Genomic DNA, 23,979 nt, shown 5'->3' with positions numbered 1-23,979 from the left:
GGTTTCGTCCTCTTCATTACATTCTGTGCTACATTCCTGAGCCCTGGAGGAGGAGCGGACAAGAATCTTAGCTCCCTCTTGGGAAAAGGCAGTTCTCAAACTCCAAGGGGATTGCTCGCCACAGCCAGAATTCTAATCCAGATCTGCTCTCCCCGAAAGCCCGCATTCTTTCTATGTCAGCACACGCGAAACAATGGAAGAGTTAATTCCTCAGTGGCATGGGCACAGCAGGTCAGCAATTCAGTAATCATTTTTAAAATGGTTTTTAAAACATAAGTGTGTTCTTTCAGGAACTATATACAAATGTACGTCACTATTATAAGATGTCAATAGGTATAGGGGAAGAAGGAGGAATAGAGTATGGATTAGAGTGGACTTACTGGTGTTCTGCTGGGGAACTATTGTGGTTAGTAAGGGAAGAAATTGTAGTAGTGATGTGGAGAGGGTGGCCACGGTTGTTGCTGATGGTCGGGAGAGGGAAGAAGAGATATGGTGTGGGGGCATTGTCGGGATTTGGAGTTGTCCTGGGTGGTGCTGCAGGGACGGATGCTGGATGTTGTGTGTCCTGTCGTGGCCCACTGGGTGGACTGGGGGAGAGTGTGGACTCCAATGTGGACCACTGTCCATGTGGTACAGCGGTGCCCCAGAATGTACTCGCCAGGTGCAGTGGATGTGTAGTGATGATGGAAGGGGTTGTTGACATGGGAGGGGTGGCGTGGGTAGAGTGGGGGGTATATGGAGACCTCGTATTTTTTTAATGTAACATTTAAAAGAAAATAAAGAAGAAAAAAAAATAGGTATGGGGGAAAATACACCTAATGCAAATTATGGACTAAAGAAAAGAAAAAAATACATTTTTTTCATTAGTGTGACAAAGACACCACACCAATGTCAAGTGTCGACAACAGGAGGGGTATAGGGGGATGTTTTATTTTTTACATGACTCTTTATAAACCTACAACTTCTCTAATTAGAAAAAATAAATTACAATAATTCTAAAAACACCTTATGCTAAGTGAAAGAAACCAGACATAAATTACTACAGATGGTCGTCTTCCTTTTGTATAAAATGTAATTGATTGCCGTGATGAAGGCACGACTCTGTGATTACACTGACAGCTGCTGTTAGTACACTTTGGGTGGACTGTGCAGTGTACGACTCGATCTCAATAAAACTGCTTCAAAACAAGTAAATAAATAAATATTCAGGGATAGCCAGAATTAGCAGCTATGTGCAGCAGAGGAAGCAGAAAGAGATTGAGATGTGATGAATTTTTTTTTGTTTGTCTGGTTTCTATCATAATTATTGAAATAATGAAAATGCTCAAATAATGATCAAAGCGAATGCACAACTATGTGATTATACCAAATACCATTGATTGTACACTTGGAGTAGATTGTATGCTTTATTAATGTGTATCAATAAAAGTGATTTGTTAAAAGGACTCAAGGAAACAAACAAAAAAGAGAGGAAAAAAAACCCTAATCCCATGTACAAAAATAAGTTCAAAGAAGGAGTTAAATGGAATTGAGTATCAAGTACTTCAACTAAGTTTGTGCATTTGAAGAGGCTGGAATGGAAGAAGAAACAGAGTGACAAATTGCAATTTACATTTAATTCAGCGGCAGAGTTCTGTGCTTGTGGGCATTGTTCAGAGGACAGCTCAGGTCCCTTGATCCTCCCTCCTGGAGAGCCACATCAGGTGTGGTGTCAGGTGTCAGAATCCGGCCTCCAGGTGGAGCCTCTCCTCAGGCCGACCTCTAAACAGTCAGCGTGGGAAGCGGACGTGGCTCAACTGGTAGAGCGTCCGCCTACCATGTGGAGGGTGCAGGGTTCAAACCCCGGGCCTCCTGACCCGTGTGAAGCTGGCCCAAGAGCGGTACTGATGCGCGCAAGGAGTGCTGTGCCACGCACGGGTGCCCCCACATAGGGAAGCCCCGCGCAGGGAATGTTCCCTGCAAGGAGAGCCACCCAGTGCGAAAAAATGCAGTCTGCCCAGGAGCGGAGAGCTGACTCAGCAAGATGACAAGAGACACAGATTCCCGGTGCCGCCAACAAGAATGCAAGCGGACACAGAAGAACACACAGCGAATGGACACAGAGAGCAGATAACAGGTGGAAGGGGAGAGAAATAAATAAAACAAATCTCTAAAAAAAAAAAAAAGACAGCCGAGCCAGGGATGCTCCGGGCACCATTAGTGGCACAGCTGTGCCTTCCAGCAAAAGACACAAGTTCCCGCTCCAGTTTGCACTCAGTAGCTCTACCACAGACTCAGGGCTCCAGCTCAGAGCCACATTGCAGGGCCTCCTCTGTGACTTCTGCTTCCCCAGCCACCACCTCTTCATCACCCACAAGGTAAGAAACCAGAGGGAGGTGGTGGAGGCAGCAGAGCAGAAGAGGGCAAACAGGTGTGCATGGAGCCCAGGGGAAAACACTGCAGGCTGTGCTGCTGAGCCTCTGTTGGTCGACCAGATGCCAGGAGCCCACCGGCCCTGCCCTGAGGGGGACGATGCCCATAACATATTCAGAAGCAACCACAGGCCTCTGGGGACCCAGACGCCACACCCTGTCCCCTCAGGTGTGACCTCCACTCACTTGTCCTGTGAACAGTGGGACCCCGTGTGAGTAAGAAAAACAAATTTATAGGCAAATGATCAACATCAAGAACACATGTATAAATAGTCAGTGAACAAGAACAGGTCTCACACAAGAATATATACAAAGCATAAGCAAACACACTTTGAAAGATCAGGAACTTTCACAAGTAATGTACCCAAATAAAAATTGAAATTGGTATTATTCAAAATGTGAAACTTGCACAGCATTTTTTTAAAAAGATGTATTTATTTATTTCTCTCCCCTCCCCTCCCACCCCAGTTTTCTGTTCTCTGTGTCTATTTGCTGCGTCGTCTTCTTTGTCCTCTTCTGTTGTTGTCAGTGGCATGGGAATCTGTGCCATCTTGCTGTGTCATCTTGCTATGTGAACTCTCCATGTGTGCAGAGCCATTCCTGGGCAGGCTGCACTTTCTTTCGCACTGGGTGGCTCTCCTTACGGGGTGCACTCCTTGCACATGAAGCTCCCCTACGCAGGGGACCCCCCTGCGTGGCATGGCACTCCTTGCGCCCATCAGCACTGTACGTGGGCCAGCTCCACACGGGTCAAAGAGGCCCGGGGTTTGAACCATGGACCTCCCATGTGGTAGATGGATGCCCTAACCACTGGGCCAAGTCCGCCACCTGCACAGCATTTTTAAGACATCAACAAGGGATTGTGAGATGGTGAGAAACAGTGAATTTAGGAAGGCTTTGTAGCAGTTCGGCATTATTTCTGAGTTCCAAAAATAGATATTGGATTACGTTTGTAATCTGGTCTGTATCTGGGAGTGATTAAGTTATGATTAGGGCTTTGATTGGGCCACATCAGTAGGGCGTTAAAAGGCATGGCAGATAAAAGCCATGGCAACGGACAGAGTTAAGGTTTTTTGATGTTGGAGTTTTATGTTAGAGTTTGATGCTGAAGCCTTAAGCTGGAGCCCCGGGAAGTAAGTTCACAGAGGAAAGAGAAGCCAGCCCCAGGAAGAGAGGAACCCTGAGCCCAGGAAGAAGCAAGCCCTGGGAAGAAAGGAACCTTGAACCCAGAGAAAAGCAAGACCCTGGAAGGGAGGAACCCAGGAAGCCTGAGCCCTGGCAGACGTTGGCAGCCATCTTGCCCCAACACGTGACAATAGGCTTTGGTGAGGGAAGTAACTTGTGCTTTATGGCCTGGTAACTGTAAGCTTCTACCCCAAATAAATACCCTTTCTAAAAACCAACCAATTTCTGGTATTTTGTGTCAGCACCCCTTTAGCTGATTAATATACTAGGTAAACCACAGATCAGTCTCTATTTTTAATGTGCCTTTTATGTCCAGGTTAACTAAAAATTTGGTCCCTGGCAGTGGTTTCTCTTATGAACAACCTTTCTAAGAACTCTGAGATAGGAGACCAAAAGAAAGCTTTCAAGCACCCTTTGTAGGAAGAGCCATGCTGTGGTAGCTCTGGTGCAGGTGTAGGTGAGGACAGGTGTAGGTGAGGACAGGTGTAGGTGAGGACAGGTGTAGGTGGGTTTGCCCTGGAGACAACTGAGGACATGGTCTCTTTGATTTCTAGGACTCTGGGAACCAGAGAAGCAACTTTAAATGTTCCCCAAGACTTAAGCTGCTTGGGCGCTTCCGTTTGGAAGGTAAAAGTTCAGCCAGGTCGGGATCTGGGACACCAGATCGGCTGACAGGCTTTCGATCCACTTGTCCCTAGGACGGTGGGTGGGTTCTCTAGCATTCCAGCAGACTGCCATTGGGGCATCTTCTCGGGAATCAGGATAACCTGGCTACTGATGGTCTAAAAAGGAAAAGGCTAATCATTTCCTCCACACTATGCGGCCACAGTACAGCCAGGGACGGCCTCTGCATGGGACCCCAAATTCCAGTTAAACCTGTGGAAGAGAGAAGGAGAACACAGACAGACCTCAGGGTCAGAGACCACGTGGTTATGTCTCCCTAAAGGGATGAGGAAACGCCCTCAATTATAAGCTCAGGGACATCATTCAGAGGCAAGACAAAGGCTCAGAAAGCTGACAGAGGCCAGTCTGCCTCAGAAATCCACAGGGAGCTGCAGAAAGTTCACCTGCGCCCCCAAACTTCTCTTTTATTTTATTTATTTATTTTTAAAGATATATTTTTTATTTATTTATCCCGCCCCACCCCGGTTGTCTGTTCTCTGTGTCTATTTGCTGCATCTTCTTTGTCCGCTTCTGTTGTTGTCAGCAGCATGGAAATCTGTGTTTCTTTTTTTCTGCGTCATCTTGTTGTGTCAGCTCTCCGTGAGTGTGGCACCATTCCTGGGCAGGCTGCACTTTCTTTCCCGCTGGGTGGCTCTCCTTACGGGGTGGGGCGCACTCCTTGCGCGTGGGGCTCCCCTGCACAGGGACACCCCTGCGTGGCACAGCACTCCCTGCGCGCATCAGCACTGCGCATGGGCCAGCTCCACACGGGTCAAGGGGGCCCGGGGTTTGAACCGCAGACCTGCCATGTAGTAGACGGACGCCCTAACCACTGGGCCAGGTCCGCTTCCCAAACTTCACTTTTAGAAACAGCCTCCTCAGTGTTCAACAATCAAGTCCATGCTGCCAAGGTGGGGAAGGTAAGGAGCGGCAGGTGCAGGGTCCAGGGCAGGCTCGCCTTTTAACTGTTCCATTAATTAACATGGGAGCCAATTACTCAGTGCTGGCCTGCACTCCAGATCTCTCTAAACTTGGCTGTGCCTAAAAGGGGAGTGAAGGGAGAGTCAAGACCCAGGCCATTTACTAACCTTCCCCCGCCTCCAGCCTGTGATTCAAGGTTCCTGGCCATTCCTAGCTCCCTGCCTATTCCCTTGTAGTTCAACTGCTAGGGAAGCAGAAAAGCTTAGCAACGTTGTTACTAATAAAATTGTTTCAGTTGCTTAGTTAGTAAACAAAAGTACCCAACTCATTTTGAAGTGAAAACTTACTAGAAACTGTGTCTAAGAGTTAAGATCATTATATAGATGTCTTTCTATTACAAAACAGCAAAAGCTGAAATAACTGGGTGGATTTAGCCTATACCTACTGTTGTGATGGTAATCTTAGACTAATTTACCTCTGTTTATGGTTGCTTCAGATGTAGCCTGTGCTTGCTATAGTAACGGTAATTATAAATTGAACTTACCTTTGCTTATGGTAATTTTGAGACTAGCTTATCCCCTAGACCTACTATTGTGATGTTAATCTTAGAAAAATTTACCTTCCTTTCAGGTCTACCCTGCCCTTGTACAGGCTTGCTATAGTAATGGTAAATGTAAATTTACATTTGTTTATGGTTACTTCAGGACTGACCTCTACCTCTACGTGATTATGGTTAATTTTAAGGAGTTTGCAAAAGCATTGTCTAAACTGAAGAACTTAAACGGGCAAATTCCAGAAAGTCATTATTAATTAGAAGCCTAAATTGATATCAATGACAAAAACTAACTTCATAATAGGGAAATCTGTCAGAGGCCACCTTAATCTGCATATTAAAGTGGTGGTAAAGAAAAAATAATCTTGCTTCCATTGGGAATCTTTGGTTTTCATAAAATAATGGAGGAAGTAGTTTTTCCTGTACCGCTAAAGTAAAATACCTCTTAATTAATGTAATCATGATAAAAGTAAAATGCTAAAAATAGTTAAGTTCATTTGATATGTTACACATCGCATCAGAAGTATGAAAAGTGTATAAAAGTTAAAAGAGATAGATGTCACTGTTGTCAAACTCTCTTGTACATTCAAACCAGGCCTCAGTATTCTGCTCAATGCCTCTCCATTTGGGCTACTGGCTAGGCTGTCACTACGACCCCTAAAATAACGGAAGTACCTACTTGCTCTCTGAATAGGCTCCTGAAGTGGATGGAGAGTCCATTGCAGTTTTGGACGCCTGCAGCAGCCAGCAATGCCTTGATATGGCCAGATGTACAATAGACGTTGCCTCCAGACGGGCTCTGCTTCAGGGTGCTGAAGGGTGCTATGCACCAGGCCGGTGAAATACTGGAGCCTTCCCTTCCCAGCTTCTCTCGAGGATCAGCTGTGCATCAGCTGACTGCATGAAGGACATACCAAGTGGAGCGATAATTACCAGAGTGATGGGAGCAGAGCTTAAACACAGTTGGCATTATGGCTTGCTCCCATGGAAAGATAACATGTACGGTATTGCAGATGGGGAGCTTAGATCTATTACCTGCAGCTCAAAGGGCAACTGATGCATTGATTCACATCAAATACTGTACCTAATGAATATGATAATATCTCTTATGAATTTGATAATATCGCTTCTATTCTAGATTATATGCGGAGGGATATTGAACATATTACAAGTCCTGGTAGACTTAATTCATTTTCTAAGTAGTTAAGGAACGTGCCTATAAGATAAAGGAATGGCTCGCTTAAGTCCTGTCTTATTTTACTTGCCGTATGCCTGTCTTGTTGTTGCCTCCTCGGTCTTTGTGAGTTTATGTCTAGACAGTGCCTCTCTCCTAGCTGTCCTAGGCATAACCATCACCGTGGGAACTGCGGTTGGCAATTTACACCCAAAGTCTGCAGGTCTATCACAATCTCTCCCTGGAGTTAACCAACAGTATGAAAGAACTCAAGGAAGAATGCTGTTTCCCATCAACTTTGGGAGGGCACAGCCTCTGAAGCCACCTGGCCTTTCTTCCTTATGGTCCGGTATGTCATGGCTGGCCCTCTTTTTGGGCCCATTTACCACCTTCTTCTTTATCTTTTTATTAGGACCATGTATCTTAAATTAGAAGACTTGGTCCAGTGGTTAGGGCATCCGTCTACCACATGGGAAGTCCGTGGTTCAAGCCCCGGGCCTCCTTGACCCGTGTGGAGCTGGCCCATGTGCAGTGCTGATGAGCACAAGGAGTGCCATGCCATGCAGGGGTGTCCCCCGCATAAAGGAGCCCCACGCACAAGGAGTGCGCCCCGTAAAGAGAGCCACCCTGCATGAAAAAAATGCAGCCTGCCCAGGAGTGGCGCCGCACACACAGAGAGCTGACACAACAAGATAACACAACAAAAAGAAACTCAGATTCTGGGTGCTGCTGACAAAAATACAAGTGGACACAAGATCACACAGCAAACAGGGGTGGGGGGGTGTAAATAAAAAATACATTTTTAAAAACAAAAAACAAAAAAACACTTTATCAGGGGCTTACCCTTGACCCTGGAAAGAGTTCCAAATGGGATCTTGTGGCCAGCGTCTTGCAGGGTCCCTCAGTAGGTTTCCAGGGCAGGGTCCTGTGGCCGTGTTTTCTGCCAGATCTGCCAGGTCTTCCTTCTTTTCCCCTATACTAACCTGCCTCGACTGTCCCTCCAGAGAATTTACACCCTGAATGGTGATGGCCATTCTTCTGTAGCTGCTTCCTGCAGGTTGACAGGGTGTAAAGCCCTCTGCTATTCTATTAAGGCTGAGGGTAGACCGGTCCACCATTGTTGGAACTGGATGAAATCCCTGCATGACTAATGCCTTGTTCTGGCAGACATTGATGCTTTTTTTTTTTTTTTTAAGATTTATTTATTTTTATTTATTTCTCTCACCTTCCCCCCCATCTCCCTGCCCCGGTTGTCTCTTCTCTGTGTCTATTTGCTGTATCTTCTTCTTTGTCCACAGCCTGGGAATCTGTATTTCTTTTTGTTGTGTCATCTTGTTGTGTCAGCTCTCCTTGTGGGCTGCACCATTCCTGGGCAGGCTGCATTTTCTTTCACGCTGGGTGGCTCTCCTTATGGGGCACACTCCTTGTGCGTGGGGCTCCCCTACAGGGGGTGGGGTTCTGGGTTTGAACCTTGGACCTCCCATGTGGTAGGCAGATGCTCTATCCATTGGGCCAAATCCGCTTCCCCAGATAAAGTTTTGAAAGGCCTAACCTGGGCCCTACCCAGCAGCACACCCTCAGTCCATGGCTAGGACTGTGTACTCTTTTCTAGTCTCTTTTCTTTTTTTTTTAAGATTGATTTATTTCTATCCCTCCCTCCATTATCTGCTCTCTGCGTGTTCTTTTTTTTTTTTTTTACTTATTTTATTTCTCCCACCGCCCCCCCCCCCCCATTGTCTGCTCTCTGTGTCCATTCACTGTGTGTTCTTCTGTGTCCACTTGCATTCTTGTTGGGTGGCACTGGGAATCTGTGTCTCTTTTTGTTGCATCATCTTGCTGCATCAGCTTTCCTTGTGTGTGGTGCCACTCCTGGGTGGACTGCATTTTTCGCACGGGGCAGCTCTCCTTGTGGGGCGCACTCCTTGAGCACCGGGTTCCCCTACACGGGGGGCATCCCTGTGTGGCACGGCACTCCTTGCACATGGCAGCACTGCGCATGGGCCAGCTCACCAAACGGGCCAGGAGGCCCTGGGTACCAAACCTGGACCTCCTATATGGTAGGCAGACGCTCTATCAGTTGAGCTAGGTCAGCTCCCTCTGTGTGTTCTTCTGTGTCTGCTTGTGTTCTCATCAGGCAGCTCTGGGAACTGATCCCGGGACCTTCCAGAGTGGGAGAGAGGCGATAATTCTCTTGTGCCACCTCAGCTCCCTGGTCTACTGCGTCTCTTATTGTCTCTCCTCTGTGTCTCTTTTTGTTGCATCATCTTGCTATGTCAGCTCTCCACGTGGGCCAGCACTCTGCATGGGCCAGCTCACGACATGGGCCAGCTTGCCCTCTCCAGGGTATCAAACCCTGGACCTCCTATATGGTAGACAGGAGCCCAATTGACTGAGCCACATCCGCTTCCCTCTCATTTCTTAATAAACTCTTTACTTCCTTGCCTACCCTATGGCATGTCCTTAAATTCTTGTTTGCAATATAAGCCAAGAACCTAGGAGCCCAGAACAAAGAGCCTTCTGCCAACAGTATGGTATGTGAATATATCTCAATAAAACTGCTCATTACATAAATAATTGTGCAATAATTCCCAGAAATAGCAGCTATATACAGCAGGGGAAGCATGGAGAGATTGAGAGGTGAAGAATTTTCTTGTTTGCTTTACTGTTTTTCTACTTATTATTACTGAAGTAATGAAAATGCTTTAATAATGATTGAAGTGATAAATACAAAATTATGTGATTATACCAAATACCACTGATTGTACACTTTGGATGAATTGTATGTTTTATTAATATGTATCAATAAAATAGATTTTTTTAAAAAGTCTGCTGGTGAGGGAATCAGGGAAGAATGGCTGTTGGGAAAGTGTGGAAAGAGGCAAAAGAGGAGCTGGAGAGATAGAGTCACATCATAAAGGGTCATGGATGTCATCTTAAAGCATTTGAGTTTAATGCTGAAATGAAAAGTTGAAGAAGAAGTTTTATGATTAATTACCAAGAGAAAAGTGGCAAGGATGTTGTCTCAAGTGGTGGCCTTGGCAGTGAGAGGGCAAGACTGTTTATCAATCATTTAAGGAGAAAATTGATAGACGGTTTGGGGGAAAAGAGGAGAGGAAAGGGGAAGATTTGAAGATGACCTTGGAGTAACCTATCACTAAAACAGGGAACCAGAAACTTGTGAGATGGGACTCCAGAGCATTGGCAAATTTGGGGCCAAAAGATCAATTTTCGGACTCGTTGAATTTGAGATGCCTTTAGGATATCTAAATGGAGAAACGCTGTCAACTTATCAGATAAATGGGTTTAAGGTTTACGAGAGAGATTCCTACTGGAAATATACATCTGAGAGTCCTCCATATTTTAATGGGTAAAGAGAAAAGCGTGGTCATTTTTGGAGACTCTGTGCTGTTTCAGATGCTTCACACATAGATCTCATATAAATATCACAACCACCCCATGAATTTTATGATGAGAAAACCAAGGTTCTGCAAAGTTAAGTAAGAAATTAGGACTCTTCGTTGCAAATAACAAAAGCAGCTTGAGCTAGCTCAAGGAAAATGGGGGAATTTATTTAAGCACCCAGTTGACACTACATTCACTCATGGTCCCCGCAAGGGCAGAGGTGAAAGAGCCAAGAGGACGCTGTCATTTGTGTTTTGCAAAGCTGACATGGGCTCCCGGAAGAGAAAGATGTTGGAGAAGGTCAAGAACGGAAGCAAGAGAGCCAGTGGAGAGGCTAATCTTTTTTTGCCACCTCTCTTGCAAATCAGTCACAAAGCTAAGTTTCATAGAAGTAGACTTGGCTTTGACTTGGAACCAAGATAAAATGAGCCATCATGGAGAGAACCTATCCTAAACCTTTGCCAACTTTGGTTGAATAGTTGCCACATTGCAAGGCTAATTTTCTTTGGGTACAACTGACTCTCTACGTATAAACTCAAAATGCATGGAGTATAGATGGACTTTTAATAACCACAGTTTGTAGAATCATGAGTTTATGTAAAAATCTCTTTTTAACATTTTCATGCCAATGGATTTTTTTTCAGAACTGTCTTTTAATCTGAAAGCCTAGGAAATGTAGTAGAAAGAATTCTGAGGTAGGAGTCATTTTAAAAAACTGGGCCCTTGTTTCAGCTGTTTCCTGTTAATTGTGTGACCTTGGATGAGCAAATCTCAGATTCCGGGGCTCTATTCCCCCTTCTGTAAAATGAGGGTTTTGGACTAAGGCTATTACCCTTCAGTTTTTAAAGTATGTATGATCTCTTGGGGGTGTTATTCAGTGCCGTTTCTGATGCACTAAGTGTGGGGTAGACCCTGAGATTCTACGTTTTTTATAGGGACCCGAATACTCCAATGCTACTGGTCCAGGGCTCACACCTTAATTAGCTGTTCCTCTGTAAAGGCTAATTTTATGTGTTAAACTGGCTGGGTTATGGTGTCCAGGTCTTTGGTCATACACTGACCTAGTAGTCACCAAGAAGGTATTCTGTAGATGAGATTAGCAGATACCACCAGGTGACCTCAAGTGAAGGAGAAGGCCATCATTTGGGTGGGCCTCATCCAATCAGTTGCAGGTCTTTTTAGGAAGTATCAGGGATTGACCCCAGGACCTCATACATGGGAAGGAGGTGCTCAACCACTGAGCTGCATCCACTCCCCAGGAGAGTGGGTTTTTTCGTTTGTTTGTTTGTTTGTTATTAGGAGGTACCGTGGATCAAACCAGGGGCCTCATACAGAGGAAGCAGGTGCTCAACCACTTGAGCCGCACCTGCTCCTACCCTCCCCTGGTGGTCTTTCTGCCAAAAACAGGGTTCTGAAGATCAGAAGGAATTCTACTTTAAGACCATACCCACCTCTGCACGACCTGCCTGATTTTTCTGTAAACCTACAACTGCTCAAATTTAAAATGAATAAAGAAACAAAGAAGCAAATAAAAAGGCTATACTTTTCTCTGTTTCCTGAGTTCTCAGTGTAAGAAATTCAGAGTCCACTATTGGACTTTCTAGCCTCTGCCCTGCCCTACAAATTTGGAGTTGCCAGCCCTCACAACTGCGTGAGCCAAATAGTTGCCATAAATCTCTTCGTTTATATATTCTGTTGGCTCTGTATCTCTGGAAATCCCTGACTCAAGTGCCATTATGCTGTAAGATTAAATGTCACAGAAAGAAAGAAAAATACAATGTTAACAAGTGATAATAAATGTTTGTTTTACAAAATGAAAACAGTTTTATTTTTCTGTTTCTAAGAGTAATAAATGCCCATCCCCCTCAAAAATCACCCTTATCAAAAGAAAAAGAAATCACACAAAAATTGTAAGCATGGTAAAAGTCATTCAGGGTCTCAATATCTTTCCAAGTAACGTGTTGTCTTTTCACTTGGAAGAATACAAGTGTTATGTTTCAGTGTTCATATTGCATTACTTTGTCTTTTCAAATCAGGTCATGACATTGGAACCTTTTTTCAATTAGCTGCCAGTCAGCTGGGCATTAATTGATTTGAATTCAGGTCCTCCTACTGCGGTTGAATTGCTTCTGTACCGTAGGAGTTCAGGCTGCTTATTGCCTGAATGCAGGAGGGAATGAATGGTTTCATCCCAGGCCAGGCTGAAGAGACCTGAAGAAGTCTGAAAGAGGCAGGTGCGAAATGAATGCTGAGAGCAATTTTATGAGTTTAAAACACAACTCAGAGGTAAGTTGCTGTATTAGTCTGCCAAAGGGCTGCTGATGTAAAGTATCAGAAATCTGTTGGCTTTCATAAAGGGTAGTTATGTGGGTTAAAAGTTTAAGTCACAAGCCCCTAAAGAGCCCAACTCAAGTTTGCTTCCTTACCAAACTGTTGCCACGTGTTGAAGAAAGATGGGTGGTGACATCTGCAAGGGTTAAGTCTTCTCCTTCCTCTTAAGGCTCCAGGGTCCCAGCCTCTTCGGATCTCAGCTGCAGGCTGGCATACGGCTCATCTCTCTTCCCCTGGGGCTTCTTTCTTTCTGGGCGCAGCTGCTGTGCTCTCTTCACAAGGTCAGCTGCAAACTATCAGGCGAGTGGCTCATCTCTCTTCCTGGGGCCACAGGATCGTCTTCTGTGTCTGTGGAATTCTCTCTCTTTTCTATGTATTTGCTTCCGTATGTCTCCTGGATTGAGTGCCTGTTTATATATCCCTCCAAGAGGGCAGGGACTCAAACTGAGTTGCCCTAATGACGGTGGAATCAAAGCTCTAATCGTTAACATAATTTTGTCAAAGGCATCTCAGCAATCTATTAATAATACCTTCAAAGGGTGTCATGCCCAGAGGAACAGACCAGTTTATAAACATAATCAAATGTGTTTTGGAATTCATAAACAATACCAGACTGTTACAGTTGCATTGAGAGTTGATCAACAGAGCGTTCTGAAAATACATTAATCTATCAAGAATGTATTTGTCGGGAAACGGACTTTGGCCCAGTGGTTAGGGCGTCCGTCTACCACATGGGAGGTCCGCGGTTCAAACCCCGGGCCTCCTTGACCCGTGTGGAGCTGGCCCATGTGCAGTGCTGATGCGCGCAAGGAGTGCCGTGCCACGCAGGGGTGTCCCCCGCGTAGGGGAGCCCCACGCGCAAGGAGTGCACCCCGTAAGGAGAGCCGCCCAGCGTGAAGGAGGGAGCAGCCTGCCCAGGAATGGCGCCACCCACACTTCCCGTGCCGCTGACGACAACAGAAGCGGACAAAGAAACAAGACGCAGCAAAAAGACACAGAAAAAACAGACAACCGGGGGAGGGGAGGGGAATTAAATAAATAAAAATAAATCTTTAAAAAAAAAAAAAGAATGTATTTGTCATCAACATTGTTGATCGAGGAGGAAATTCTGTGGAGCTCCTCTGAATTTTCCCTGATGATAGGAAATGTGAAAGCTGTTGAATGTACTTAAAATAATAATATAGCCTTCAGAGCTTGCTGCCATCCAAAACATATATATGATACCTTTTAAGGCTAGATTGGAAGCCATTGAAATATCCAATTATTAAACATGAGATTATACATCCCAAATATAAAATTAATTTTAAAAATTACTTGCACTTTTTTCTGTATCCCCTAAGCAGCTGCAATTCCTAATTTTGCAAACAAGATAAATATCATTGCAAATCTATACTATCTTTATATTTACATAAAGTTATTTACATATATGGTTTATATAGTTTTATATTTACATAACTTTATATAGCTTATGACACAACTATCTAGTGTGATAGTTAAATATTCACACAATTATAAATGGGAATCATTTCTTATATATAGTTTAGTCCTCTTTTCACTTAACAAAGTATCACGAATATTTCCCCCATATTTTTCAACTATATGGTTTTTAATTTTCACAGAACGTTCCATTGTATGACTATCATGTGATTTACATAATTAGCCCACTACTTCAGACTTTAGTTTGTTTCCTGTTTTCCAGATCATAAATGACTGATGAATGTACATGTACCTAAATCTTTGAGGTTATTTCTTCTCATTTACTCGGCATAAATTCTTGGGAATTGAGTTATTGGATCAAAGAGTATTATCATTTTAAAGGCTTATTTTGTTTAATTGAATTCCAGAAAGACTGTACCAATTTACAGTCACTAGCAAGGCAGGAAATTGTTCATTTCATAGCATCAGTGCTTACAATATACAGTATAATTTTTGACTGCTTGACTATTTGATTGGCAAATACATGATATCTTTTCCTTTGGACTTGTATTTTTATGTTTCCTAGTAAGGTTGGATCTTGTTTATTGGCTTTTTGTGTGTTCTTTCTGGCGCTGCCAGTTTTTGCCATGCATCTCCTTTTAAAAATTGATTTTTGCTCTCCGATGATCGGCATTTGTTTCTGACAATCTCGTTGTGTTCACTCCCATGCATTTCACAATTTGTTGTAAGGTAAAAAAAAACAACAACTATGTAGTCAGAAGGCACAACAACTCTACTTCCCTTTTCTCCTTCTCTGGACTACTTCTGAACCTTGTACAGATTTCAATTATGACCTCCATTACATTGGATCATTTTTTTATTTAAAAAAAATTTTTAAGTAAATTTTATTTCAATTTAAAAGAATAAAATAATAGGCAAAAGGCAGCTGAACAAAATATGGAATCATTACTTAAAAAAATTCTGTCCAGGCACAGCTCCCTCTCGATACAGAGGTGGAGAGGACATCACCAACCCAAGGTCCACAGGATGGAGGAATAAAATATGGATTAGAGTGGACTTACTGGTCTTCTACTATAGAACTATTGTGACTGGTGATGGAAGAAATTGTAGCACTGATTTAGAGAAAGTGGCCACAGTAGCTGCTGAGGGCAGGGAGAGGGAAGAAGAGATATGATGTGGGGGCATTTTCAGGACGTGGAGTTGTCCTGGGTGGTACTGCAGGGACAGATGCTGGACATTGTATGTTCTGCCATGGCTCACTGGGTGGACTGGGGGAGAGTGTAAACTACAATGTAAACCATTATCCATGTGCTGCAGCAGTGCTCCAAGACGTATTCACCAAATGTAATGAATAGACCATAATGATGAAAGAGGTTGCTGATGTGGGAGGAGTTGGGGTTGGGAAGTTGGGTATGTGGGAACCTCTTATATATATATATATATATATTTAAGATTTATCTATTTATTTATTTCTCTCCCCTCCCCCGCCCCTCCACGCTGGTTGTCTGTCCTCTGTGTCTATTTGCTGCATCATCTTCTTTGTCCACTTCTGTTGTCAGCGGCACAGGAATCTGTGTTTCTTTTTTGCTGCATCATCTTGTTGTGTCAGCTCTCCGTGTGGGCAGCGCCATTCCTGGGCAGGCTGCACTTTCTTTTGCGCTGGGTGGCTCTCCTTAGGGGGCGCACTCCTTGCGCGTGGGGCTCCCCTACACGGGGGACACCCCTGCGTGGCAGGGTACTCCTTGCGCGCATCAGAACTGCGCGTGGGCCAGCTCCACATGGGTCAAGGAGGCCCGGGGTTTGAACCGTGGACCTCCCATGTGGTAGGCAGCCGCCCTAACCACTAGGCCAAGTCCGTTTCCCTTATATTTTTTAATGTAACATTTTTTGTGATTTATGTATCTATTTTAAAAAAGACAATTTATTATTAAAAATAAATAAAATAATATGAAAAAGTTAAAAAAAGAAATGAAAGCAATTCTGTATGTAAAAAAGAAAAATCATAAAAATAAATTCAATTTTTTCTCCAGTGTTCAGAAAGATACATAAATGAGCACAGACTAGTTAAATGACATGGCCAAGGTCTCCTTTTAAATGAAGAAAATGAAGAAAAAAATGCTTACTCATATTCGTATCTCATAAAACTAAATCCTATTCTTTTTTTTACCTCTAGCATTGATACAGTAACTTCTTTGCCTTTGCTACAAAAATATTACAATATTACTGCTAACTATATGTAACACATGACTATAGTCTATGTGTTACACTAGTTGTATTTTCCCTATGTATCACTTTATTCTTAACATCCTATAGAAGAGGAACATTCTTGTATTTATATTTTTAACCACAATCCTCATCTACCACCAAAATCACTATGTTATACAGTCCCTAGGTTATCCTCTAGATGTTTTTCAATTAGCATTAACCTCATTAGACTACCCCTTCCAGCCCCAATCATATTTGTAAATCAGCAACGTTATACTTAGTATAATGTGCTACCATCACGCTATCCATTACCATGTATTTACAATCAACAATGTATCTTAATTGTTTGCATGTCGCTTTTCCTTTAAAGACTTTGTGCACCTCTGGGACAATGTCCACATCTTCTTCCTGATTTGAATCCTCAGCAACTAGCAGAGATGCTTAATAAATATTGGCTAAGCTGAACTGTTAGAACACTCTCTAAAAAAAAGACTCTAAATGGGGCTCCAAATAAAGTACATAGGATTTAATCAATGAACGTTGTACTGTCCTTTTAAAATTTTTAGAGCCAGTAATTTTTTTCTTCTATATTTCTCAGCTATATTTCTGGGATAATTGAGACTATGAGCAACCTCATCTTGATAGACAAATTGTTACTGCAGCAATAATAAGCATAATAACAATGATAATTAAAATAATGGAATAAAGACATATTAAAGTATCAAGATTGGAAAAAGAGTTGCAGGCGCCAAAACTCCTTTCTATTTCATACTGTTTCCATTGAAGTCATTGACTCTACTTGTGCTAAATACAGCACAGATTTGTGTGATTTGTAGATTTTGAAAAAATTTCCCATTCACAATTTAAATATGAAACAATCAGTCTAAGACTACTTGAGAAGTACTTTGGAAACCCCCTGCAAGTTTCCATGGAACCTTGGAAAAACTGGATTTTAAAACATAATTTGAAAAATTATGAGAAAGAACTTTTAAAAAAAAGTGGCATTGGCTACAAGAAACTTTTTTATTAAGCTTTATTTTTATTTTATTCATTTCTCTCCCCTTCCCCCCAACCCAGCTGTCTGCTCTCTGTGTCTATTTGTTGTGTGTTCTTCTGTGTCCACTTGTATTCTTGTCAGTGGCACCAGGAATCTGTGCCTCTTTTGGTTGCATCATCTTGTTGTGTCAGCTCTCCCTGTGTGCGGCTCCATTCCTGGGCAGGCTGCACTTTCTTTCGCGCTGGGCGGCAATCCTTATGGGTACACTCCTTGTGCGTGGGGCTCCCCTACGTGGGGGACACCCCTGTGTGGCAGGGCACTCCTTGTGCGCATCAGCACTGCGCGTGCAGCTCCACACGGGTCAAGGAGGCCTGGGGTTTGAACCACAGACCTCCCCTGTGGTAGAAGCACGCCCTATCCATTGAGCCAAGTCCGCTTCCCAAGAACCTTCTTACGAACATCTTTTATAGGCACTACTATATGGTCTAATGTATTTTACATGCTCATTAAAATAAGCCATTGCCACAAACACATTTTTTGTCCGAATCCTTTTTTATGCCTCAGACATTCTTGAACCTCATCACCATCATTGCTTTACCCTTCTTTCTCTCCCATCCCAGACTATCAAAAGATCAGTTGGTGGTAATAGCCTGATGACATTATCCCATAATCTGCAACAAATGTTCCACAACAATGTAGTGTGCTGGTGGAGGGGGGTGGCATGGGAATTCTGCACATGTGCATGATAGTTTTGTAAGTTCACAACTTCTCTAATGAAACTATATTTAGGGAAGTGGATGTGGCTCAAACAATTGAGCTCCTGCCTACGACACGGGAGATCCTGGTTAGGTTCTAAGATAAGACCAGCACACGGCAAACGGACGCAGACAGCCAGCGAGTGTAAAACACCGCGGTTGGGAATAAACACAAATAAATCTTTTAGACAAAAACATATATATTTTTAAAAAAGATATACAAATGTGTCAAATGCCCTTTCATGGTATATCATGCTACAGTTTTTTCAATTAAATTTGGCTTTAGTAAAATATAAACAAAAGCACCCAGTGCAAACCCTATTTCCTGAATTATGAATTTCCCCTTATCTTAACCTAAAGATCTCTTCCCCCTTCTCTCATGACACACTGTTTTTAGCAGGTCTGGGAGCTCTTGGTAATTCTATAACGTGTTAGAACTGTTTGTGAGCGCATTTTCTTTTTCCCCATCGACTGTAAACATTTGGGGAACGAGGTGAACGTGGGAGTCACACGGAAACTCTCAGATACCCTTTGTGAACATGTCTCTATAGTGAACATTTGAAGGAACACAGTTTAACTCTTCGGAGATAGAGTCATCTAGGAATGCCACCAGCCGGGCACTTCGGTATTCGATGGCCCACACTCTTCGACGGCGAGCCGCCTCTCCCCGGGTGAGGGCCTTGCGCGCAGCGCTCTCCGCCCGCAGGTGAGCGCCACGTGGCTCTGCAGTTCCAGCCGCCCTCGGAGCCCGGGTCAGCGCGCAGCAAATCCAGCCACCGCCCAGCTGCTCTCAGCCCGTTCCTCACCAGCGCAGGCTCCTGGAGTTCTAAGTGTCCTTCCGTCGAAGGTACTTTGGGGCTCCTCGGGTGGGGGGAAGTGCCATCTCCTCGCAGCCCAGCGGGCCGCGGGCGAGGGGCGGCTGTCAGCGGGGTACAGAAGCCGAGGCCGGGCACCTGCTGGGTTCCTTACAGCCCTCCCCAGGTCGGGACCCAGAGCGCGCAGCCCCGCGCGCCCAGGGCGCAGGAGCCATTTCGGGTCGGGGGTGCGAGAGGATTGGGGGGTGCGAGAGGATTGGGGGGAACGAGGTAGAGGGAGGAAGGCCCCGGGGGGGGGGGGGCTTGGTTTTCTCTCGTGCAGGTTCCCGACGCGGCCCCCAGCCAGCCCTTCCCCGCACCGACTGGAAGGGGCGGGTGGGACCCGCGCTCCCCCGGCCCGCGCCCGCCCCGGCCGCAGCTTGAAAAGGAAGTGACATGGGTGGGGAGGGACATCAGCCGAGGACCACTTTTTTTTTCTTTCTTCGCACAGGGTCCCACCCCGGGGGCGGAGCCTCGCGCTTTCCTGCCAGCCGCGGGGACTCGCGGCGCCCGGGGAAGCCAGCGGCGGGGGCCGCGCCCGGTCGCCTGCCGTGCGCGCTGCGCTCTCGGGGTCGCACGGGCGCCGGGACACGAGGTAGGTGCGCGCCCGCCGCGGCCGGCGCCGGGCCCCGGGGTGTGGCCGCGTCCCCGGCTCGCGTCCCCCGGCCCGGGGCGCGCGTCCTCGTGGCACCCTCCGCCGCGGGGTGAGGTCCCGGGAGGGGCGCGGGCGGCGGCGCGTGGGCGGGCGCTGGGGACCCGGCCGAGCGCCGGGGGGGTGGGGGGGCGCGGGCAGGCTCGGCGGCCCCCGGGGCGCCCCTCTTTGTGCTCAGCCTCGCCCCGCCGCGGTCCCCGGCCGTGCCCCGCGCTCGTGCCCCCCACCCCGCTCCCCTCGGGCGGGCGCCTTTGGCTCCGCCCCAGCCGGGGACCCCCGGTCCTGGTACCGATCGGTGCCTTTTGTGTCATGCAAAAGGCTCTTCCGTCTCGGGTGTTTCTATGGCAACCACCCAATTTAAAAAAAAAAAAAAAACAACTACTACGCGAAACGCAGCCCCGGTCGGCACGGATTTATTTGCATTGCGTTGGCCGTTGGGTGCTCCCGGCGCTCGGGGGTGGCTCTGGGTGGCGGAAAGCCGGCGACCCCACGTTCATTTTGGTTTTTCCCGAGCCAGGGAGGCGTGGGGGAGGGGGGTTGTCAAGGAGACAGGCCTGTGCAATCCCCCCTCTTCATTGACTTAATTTTCTTCCCGTCAATTTCTCCGTCATATCTAGGAATTTTGGGGAGAGGACGACTTTGGTGCTTATTTATTCTGCAGTTTCTGGTCTTCTTAGAAAACCGAAACGCTCCTCGGGATGTGCTGTTCGTGCTGAGGGGGAAAGAGGATTTTATGGGAGGCGAGACCCTTGAAGGAAAGTTTGAGAGGGGCTTTGAGAATTCACATCAGTAGGTATCTTCTTGTCTGCCCCGGTTGGCCTGAAAGTCCAGTTAGTTTAAAAGATGGGGCTTTGCTCTCATCGGAACTTATTTAGCACGAGATTTAAGTTCAACAAGTGTGAGCGAGTGACAGATGATACTACCCCAGCAAGCCTTTTCCTTTCGTGCCTTGTCCTGTATACCCATTATTCGTGCTGGTTTCATGGAGGGAAGGGTTGAGAGCTCTTCTCTTCTTCCAAGCTGGGAAGGAATGAACCCGTCTGTGCTTGCAGGTCTAGGAAGGAGCCTCAGCTGGGAAGAAAAGTGTCTTGAGAAAGGGACACAGTGTGCGTGTGTGATGATGACATGGGGAGATGGGCGGGGAGAATGGGAGCAACCGAAAAGTTCTGGAGTTAAAACTACTGGATCTTCTCAGTATGGAGAGGAAAGGGATTGATTTTTTGAAAAAAATAGGAAACATAAGAGAAAATAATTCTCTAGTAGAAATTAAATGTAATTAGGATCAAATAACATGTCTGTTAGAGATAGTCTAAATGGGTCTACCACCAGGTACCAGTTGCACCAGCTTTTATTCAGCACATCTGAGGAAATATTTGATAATGGATACCACTCCTTTGAAGAGCACCCCGAATTACCAAATTAGCCTTTATAAATAAACAGGTCAGTAATCATGCCATCTTTGAGTCTTAAAATTGCCTATAATTTTAGGGAGCGGATGTAGCTCAGTGGTTGAGTGTCTGCTTCCTTTGTACAAGGTCCCAGGTTCGATTCCCAGTACCTAAAAAAAAAAATTGCTTATAATTTTAGATAAAAATTTGTGAAGATCATTTAGCCCTCATAATACCTTCCAGCTACTGAAGCCAAAAGCAACACTTACAAACCTGAGTGTAACCCGGAAGTGTGGAAGTAGAAAGAGGAGGTTTTAATGAGGTCCCTGGCTGTTGAGATCCTGATCTAAATGTGCTGTTTTCTATGACTTATAAAACTTATCGAGCAAGAGCGCGTAAGTATTTCACACGCAGAAGTTGGCCCCAAAATGGGGACTAAACAGCATAGAACAAAGCCAGCTAGATGGAGCAGGTGTGGCTCAAGTGGTTGAGCACCTGCTTCCCACACGGGAGGTGCTGAGTTCCATTCCGATGCTTCCGAGAAAAAAAAAAAAAAAAAAAGCCAGCTAGAGCCAAATGGCATTAGAGACAAAAGAATTACTTAAAGGACATGATGCAAAGTGTCATTAACAAGGATATGCACTCATTTTTTAAAAGTACATGATAGTGCCCATGGGAAAACAAGTGGGTTGTAAGTGTTCCAAATTTCCAGAGTTCTGGAACTCAGTCATGCTTTTTTCCTAGTCTGAAAATGACCCTGACAGATGTAAATTTACTTCTCGATCTTCCAGAGAAGATTGATAGCTTATAGGTCAAAGTTGATGACATGGCTGTCTAAGTAGAGTTCCCAAATCTAGAAACTTCACAACAAAAAGCCAGATGGGTTGGAATTCAAAGGAAAAGTAGCAAGACTTGTTTGGAAGCACAGCCAAAAAAAAAAAAAAATGCTTTCCTCTATTGGGACCCTGAAAAAAGGTTACAAAACAGTTAGTGGCCTTGACCTGGAGAAGGTAAATGGAGCTAGAGAAGACAAGTAAATTCCGGGATCCATGAACGTGGCTGAATAAAGGTGATGCCGAAGAAGTAACTTTAAAAGTTTGAGTGGATCACCGTTTTACTGGAGCTCACTTCAAGGCCCCTGGGCTCAGTAGTTGGCGAAAGAAGTGGAAGTTGTAGCCTGTGCTCTCAAGTTTAAAATCCGCTAATAAAAGGTGGCCATATCTGTAGATTAGTACCACAGCCCCCTACGGGGCAAGTGTGCTCTGTGCTGGTGGAAAGAACAATGAGATAAGGATGTCAAGGACAGAATCAGATGTTGTTTTCATCAGAACAATGGTGACTGTGAGAGGAGGCAGAATCCTTCCTAAACCAAGTACGTTGGAGCTGAAGCTCAACCACTAAAGGCCAGACTTTAAAAAGTAAGACGTTTGGAGAGGGGAACCCTACATTTATCCACATCATCCAATCGCATGCCACTGCCATTTCGCTTTAAGTTGTGGGATGTTCAGATGAGTGTTTGGCAAACTCGTTACATTGTGTGCAATCTGCTGTGTTCTGGAAAGGGAAAGTACCTTCAGATTTCCGAATGGTGTTTGACATCTAAATGTTTGGAAAAATGTATATGATCAAGCTGACTTAATAATCATCGACCACCAGGGCTAGGGCAACTTGGACCCCGTCACCCTGGTCTAAGACAGAATCTTTTTGGAAAGCAATCTTTGGAACTCTGAAATTTGGCTTCATGTGTGGACTAGGGAAGATCTGTAATTACTGCCACGGCCCTGAGAAAGAGGAGGCTGAAAGATATGAACTTATTCTCTGAACAAATCTTTTTTGTGCACCTATTATGTGCCAAGTGCTGTGGACACAGGTGTGAGCAAAACTAGACACAGTATAAATAGCGACAGTTCCAAATATCTGAAGAGTTTTTAAGGGAGACACGTGGCTGACTGATCTCCGTGTTTTTTCCTAATGCCTGAATAAGAAGAAATATCTTAAAATAGGAGCAGTTTTTGGAGCAATCTATCTAACCTATCTTCCTCTATTTTCCCAGGTGTGCTATTGCTTCATAAAGATTTCCTAACTGCTTTGTTTTATCTTCACTTTGGTCTTCCAGTCTGGTTTGTTCTACTTCTTCCCTTGATGCTAATCTCTACCTTTCAGTCACCATCCATTCATTCATTTATTCACACATTCATTAATTCATCTGTGCATTTATATATTTGTACATCTATACATCCAACCATTTATTTAGCAAACAGTGTCGAGTATCGAGAAAAATTATTTCCTATTGATTGTTATAGCAGGTTCAGGGAAGACAGATGTGAATACAGTTCTTTGAACCTGGGGGCATTAATTTTGATCAAGGCAATTATTTGCTCTCTCACAGTGATGATCGAACAACTTTATGCGGTGCTTGTAGTAGGTAGTTAGCAAGTGACCACTGTCCATTTTGTCCTGTTCTTGTATCTTCCACCCTGGTTGAGCATATGGCCGCTGTCGGCAAACATTTGTTGCTTAACGAAATGAGGAGTGGGATTCTGTACCGCGGCACAAAGAGAAAGAGAGTCACGGAAAGCTGGTACATGCTCATTCTGAAAAGCAGAAGCCGAGTGAGATCATCTGCTCTATTTACTGGATATCCCGCTAGTATTCAGAGCTAGATTTCTCATAAGGTATTCCACATCTAGGTCTCATATTACCAAGAGCTTTCAGATGGTCTTATTATTAAAAGAGAAATTTGCCCAGAAAGTTAGTGGAGAATCTAAATGCCCAACAGAAGGAATGTTAGAGCCTGGTTGTGTCACTTTCTGTTTGTATTTCCTGATGTCATGGAGCTCTGCTTAGTGGAAATGTTCCCCTCCCCGCCACACACACTCTTAATTTCTACCTTTGGGGTGGAAATTATAGGTACAGCACAACAGCTCTGCTGCTCTGACCTTGGGATAAAAAAATCCAGCAAGTTCTCTTATTTTAATCTCAAGGAGATTATCATCTCCCTTCAGCATAGAGCTGTCCCATCTCCCCTCTCGCTTGGGTTAAGCCTAGTAG

The 23,979-nt window shown here is 44.9% G+C and overlaps 1 protein-coding gene across 1 annotated transcript in view; it reads left to right on the top strand.

Moving 5' to 3' along the window:
* Positions 1-18,767: 18,767 nt before the first annotated feature.
* The window catches only part of AGPAT4 (1-acylglycerol-3-phosphate O-acyltransferase 4), a 171,042-nt gene continuing 165,830 nt past the window's right edge, over positions 18,768-23,979 (top strand). Inside the window, exons 1-2 of the mRNA XM_058289648.1 lie at positions 18,768-18,881; positions 19,340-19,483. The gene's annotated coding sequence lies outside the window, so the exon portion shown is untranslated. The remainder of the gene's footprint in view (positions 18,882-19,339; positions 19,484-23,979) is intronic.

The sequence above is a fragment of the Dasypus novemcinctus genome, chromosome 28 (genome assembly GCF_030445035.2).
Source record: "Dasypus novemcinctus isolate mDasNov1 chromosome 28, mDasNov1.1.hap2, whole genome shotgun sequence".
NCBI classification, from domain to species: Eukaryota; Metazoa; Chordata; class Mammalia; order Cingulata; family Dasypodidae; genus Dasypus; species Dasypus novemcinctus.
This window is presented reverse-complemented; position numbering and strand designations above follow the sequence as displayed.